Raw genomic sequence first — 5,000 nt, 5'->3', positions numbered from 1 at the left:
ATGTGAGGCATCCTCATGACCGCGACTTTTAGGACCCTAACTTCAACTAAATCGCATCCTGGGGCTTTGTCGTTCTTAAGGGTCTTTACGAGACCCTTAAGTTGGTCGTCCGTCAAGTCTCGTGCGTCCTCTGTATGAACCCTTAGGTTCTTCACGCGTTCGCGGATGTCTCTCTGTTCCGGTGTGTCGGCGTTGGGGTCGTCGTCGGGTACGTGTGTGTCCAACAGTATCTCAGCAGTCTCACGCATTGTAAGTGTCGTGCCATTCGCGGTTCTAAGGGTGCTGAGTACCGTGCCTACACGCAATTTATCAGCGGCATATTTGTAATGGAAGCCCCAGGGATTCGCGTTGCTTTCCGTTGTTATGTAACCGCGCCAGCTATTTTCTTTACATGTCCTAAGTAGCCTGGTGTACGACCGCAGGACTACACGATACCTATTCTGTTTAATTTTTCGCGCGTCAGGGTTAGTCTCCCTTCGGTAGCCGTTTCGGAGACGACTGACCAGTTTGCGTTTGCTGGTCAGCTCCTCGGTCCACCACGGATTCGCGCGACGGTAATGTCTGCGGCGCGGCATCGAATCTTGGCAGGCTTTGGTGAGTACGTCACCCAGTACTTCTGCCATTCTCTCGACATCCGCTGTAGAATCCAGCGGATGGTCCACGAGCTTCTCACGGGCCTCCTCATCGAGGGTCGCCTCGAACTCTTCCCAGTCGGCCCGACGAACATTGAACCGCATGGTAGAGCCCTCGCCGACTCCCGAGTTATTGACGCGCTGTGAGGAACTCCGGATCGCTAAGCGAAAGAAAACCGACGTGTGGTCACCGGTGGACCACTCGTCCTCCAACCTCCATGCACGTATGAATTTATACATGCCAGGGGTGGCCAGTGTGACGTCGATGAACGACGTACCTGCGGCACTCCTGAAGGTTGGGCCCTGCCTAGCATCATTCGCGACGCGGAGACCGAAAGACTCGATGAGCTCACCCAGGAGGACACCACGGTCAGTGGTCCTGGGGCTCCAAAGGGAGTGTTGGGCGTTGGAATCGGCCGCCACCAGAACGCGGCGACCCCTGAGACAGCTAAGAACCTTTTCAAGCTGCCTCAGGTGGATTTCTATGTCGTCCGAGTATTGAAAATAACTGGAGACGACGAAGAAGGATCCACCGGGGACGCGGGCTTCAGCACAAACGCAATGTGCATTACTTAATTGGGACACGTAAGCAATCTCCACGATGGAGTTGCACGCAACGACGGCCGCCCACGGTCGCTCCGTTGAGCTCGCGGCAATACGCATTCCGACTCCTAGGCCGCGGATGGCCCAGGTGTTCGCCTCACGAATGGCATACGGCTCTTGGAGCAACAATATGTCCAGACGCTCTTTGCGAATTAACTGGAAGACCTCCCCGGTTACTGCAATTGAGCGGGACATGTTCAATTGCAGTATTCTAACGTCGCGTTGCGCGCCCGGTCCCTCGATCGCAGGGGTCCGGGGAGGATGACCTATTGGAACGGGGGGTACCGGTGAGCCTCCGGTCGCGACGCGATGACTATCGATCCTACTTAAACTAACGTGGCACTCGCGAACCCTACCTAATAATTGAGTGGACTCACCGGTTGAAGTTCTTGAAGATCCTGGCGTTGGCTGACTCGGCTGCGCAGTCAGTCCCGCGTTGTCTGCGACGTCCTCGACGTCCTCGTGGACAGCACGAAGGCTGGAACCTTTCCCTCGTCGGGAGGGCAGTACCCCGGCGCGCGGCGGGCGACTACGAACCCTTGAGGGCACCACCCTCCTTGGGTCCCTCGATGTAGCCGCTGTAGAAGATCCTCTGGCATGCTGGGAAGCGATGCGCAGACTTCGCCGCACGACGGACGCATCATTGTGCCCCCCCGGAGATCCGATTGGGGGCAGTTTAGCCTCCGGACAAGATTTGCAAAGATGCTCTGCCATGGTTGAAGTTTGGTTGACGAGACGGTCGCCGGCCGTGCCGAAAGGCAAGAGCTGAAAAGCTGAAAAGTACAAGAAAAAGAATGAATAAGAGGATTAAGGGTTAGATGGGGCGGTTCCCCGCGGCACCGAGCTGGGTAGCTCGGGACGCTGAGCACCGTCCCTGGGAGGGGGCCCCCCGGTTCCCGCCGAGCTGGGGAGCTCGGATCGGGGCCCGGTGGAGGCGCTGAAGGAGTGCTCCGCCTCGACTCCCCTCGAGAGAGGAGCAGAGAGGGAGCAGACCCACAGAAAGGGGGAACCCACCCATCCCGCCCGACGACCCACCCCGCGAACCGTCCCTTTCCCGAGGGATACCCACCCACTCCCCCTGAGACCCAGCCCCACGTGTGGCGTCGCGTTTTCGCCGGCCTCCACCGTTGCGGGAGGTTCCAACTACTAGCGCGTGGCTGGAACTAGTTGCGAGAACCGCAATGTCCATGCCCTTCGCACTGCGAAGCAGCCAGTCCCCCCTCCCCCGCACCGCCCCGCGAACCGTCCCTTTTCCGAGGGATACCCACCCACTCCCCCTGACCCAACCCCCACGTGTGGCGTCGCGTTTTCGCCGGCCTCCACCGTTGCGGGAGGTTCCGACTACTAACGCGTGGCTGGAACCACTTGCGAGAACCGCAGTGTCCATGCCCTTCGCACTGCGAAGCAGCCTGTCCCCCCGAACCCCCACCCGCGCGTGGAATTCCCCGTTCACCAACCGATTCCGCCCTCCGCCCCGTGGGACCACCCCTCCACCAGCCGATTTCGCCCTCGCGCGCGTCTCCCTAAGTCCGGCCCACCCACCGTGACCAAATCCGCGACCCTCCCCCTCCGAACCCCCCAGTAAGTAGGTCTCGCGCCCCTCCACCCGTCGATTTCGCCCTCCACCACGTGGACCCACCCCTCCACCACGTGGAACCACCCCTCCACCGGGCGATTTCGCCCTCCCTCGCGACCCAATTCGCGACCCCCACCCTCCGAAACCCCCCATGGGTACAGGGACTCACCCTGCGCCCGCAACCCCCCTAGGTGTAATTATTGAGACCCCCCAAAAGGGGGATCCCAATCCTTACACCAAGTTCGACTCAGGGACCGCGGGGTCGTCACACCCCGTGTGTAAGGGCGGTTTTATCCGCCATTACACCCCCTGCGGGAAGTAGGTAGGGACAGCGAGAATCGTCGTTAATCCATTCATGCGCGTCACTAATTAGATGACGAGGCATTTGGCTATTTTTTTGTTAAGAAGGGGAAACCTTTTATAGGCACCCTAGCATTGCTGCTAGGGTAGTGTGGGAGTCACTGTAAACAGCATACCCACTAAAACCCCTCCTCTCACCCACCGCTTCCTTGGTGAGCGACGGCTTTATTGCCTGCTGCCGATTTCACGATGTCCCGTGTGGTGCAGGTTACCAATAGGCGTGGGGGGAAGATACCCATCCTAGCCCACCCCCGCGCGCTCTCCCGGGGCCCTTGATGTCATCTGCCCCCACCGCGTCCAATTCGTGTGCGATCCTTGCAGCACACGCGTCGCCATGCCCGACAAAAGTCCCATCGGCACCCCCAAACATGACCGCAGCGATCCGGCCGATGCCCCGCTCCACACCCCTCTCCACGAAATGGTGCACGACGTCACCGCAATCGAGGCCGGCGGCAAACGCAGTATGACACCCGCCAGGCCCTTCACCTCCTGCGTGTCATACTTCGCCACCTTCCTGCGATGACTGCCGTCGAGCGGAGGAACCCCGGACACCACCTGCGCGTCCACGATGAAGCCCCTCCCACCGTGCCTCACCAACAAGTCTGGCTTCTTCAAGCCGTTCCCCGTCCGCAAGTAAGGCTCCACATGAACCTCCATCTTACGAGCCCGCAAATGGTCCGCGAGCGTCTTACAGATGGCATCATGCCTCCTCACCCTCCCTCCGTGCGTACGGAAGCAGGACTGGATGACGTGTGCGGCCGTTTCCGTGCAACCACATCCCGCGCGACACCGGATGTCCGCGTGAATGCGCCTCTCACCCCGAGACGTGCGAACCAGCGTAGGGAGACAGTTGATGCGGGTGTGATGATACTGGACATAATCCCGCCCAGGAACACCCGAAACACCCGCCCCAACCCACCTCGTCGAGGCCGTCGTCCGCCCACACTCCCTCAATTCCCTCCCATCCACAGAGCCATGAAGTCTGCCAGCCCAATGCGCCTGCCGCTGCTCACGGCTGTAGAGCCCCTCTCCAGCCGGGTTCAAGGCTCTATCGGTCCACCGTATCTTATTCTGGACCCACTCCGAATCATGCGCAATCCTCACGGATCGAAATGAAGACACCTTCATCGACATGAGACGGTCTCGCATCAGGCCAGGGATGGACGTCAGGAATGAGGGAATACCCAGTCCGCCGTCCCGGCACGCTGCATGGAAATAGCCCACCGGCACATCCTTGGGGAACCGCAACCACCTCCTAACTGCTGCCCTAACCTGAAGGTCAAGGATCCGCAAGACCTTCAACGTGCAGCCAGCCAGCACCAGACGATGGTAAAACCTGGGGATGAGGAAACAGCGCAGAATCATCAGACGCTGCTGAGGCTTCAGCGGAGCCCGCGTGATGCGCTGCAGCTCCCCCTCCAGAGACGGAGACACCCTCCTCAATCCACTCGGGCTGAGATTGACACCAAGGTACCGCCACTCCTCCGTGGGGCCCAACTGCCTGATGGCCAATCCGTCCCGCAGCGTGAATTGCGGGTCAGTCAACACCTTGACCTTAAGAGAGTCATAGTTACTCCCGCCGTTTACCCGCGCTTTTTTGAATTTCTTCACGTTGACATTCAGAGCACTGGGCAGAAATCACATTGCGTCATCACCCGCTAGGGCCATCGCAATGCTTTGTTTTAATTAGACAGTCGGATTCTCCTAGTCCGTGCCAGTTCTGAGCTGAGCGTTGAATGGCGGCCGAAGAGAACGACTACGACACGGTGAAGTATCACAGAAGCCTCGCAGCAAGGAAGATCCGTGGGAGGCCAAGGCACGGGACCGAG

General features: G+C 59.5%; 1 pseudogene; it reads right to left on the bottom strand.

Moving 5' to 3' along the window:
- The window catches only part of LOC135172096 (large subunit ribosomal RNA), a 10,909-nt pseudogene that overhangs the window by 3,458 nt on the left and 2,451 nt on the right, over positions 1-5,000 (bottom strand).

Source organism: Diachasmimorpha longicaudata, unplaced genomic scaffold (assembly GCF_034640455.1).
Source record: "Diachasmimorpha longicaudata isolate KC_UGA_2023 unplaced genomic scaffold, iyDiaLong2 ctg00000158.1, whole genome shotgun sequence".
Taxonomy (NCBI): domain Eukaryota; kingdom Metazoa; phylum Arthropoda; class Insecta; order Hymenoptera; family Braconidae; genus Diachasmimorpha; species Diachasmimorpha longicaudata.
The sequence above is the reverse complement of the archived record's forward strand: the minus strand, read 5'-3'. Positions and strand labels throughout refer to the sequence as shown.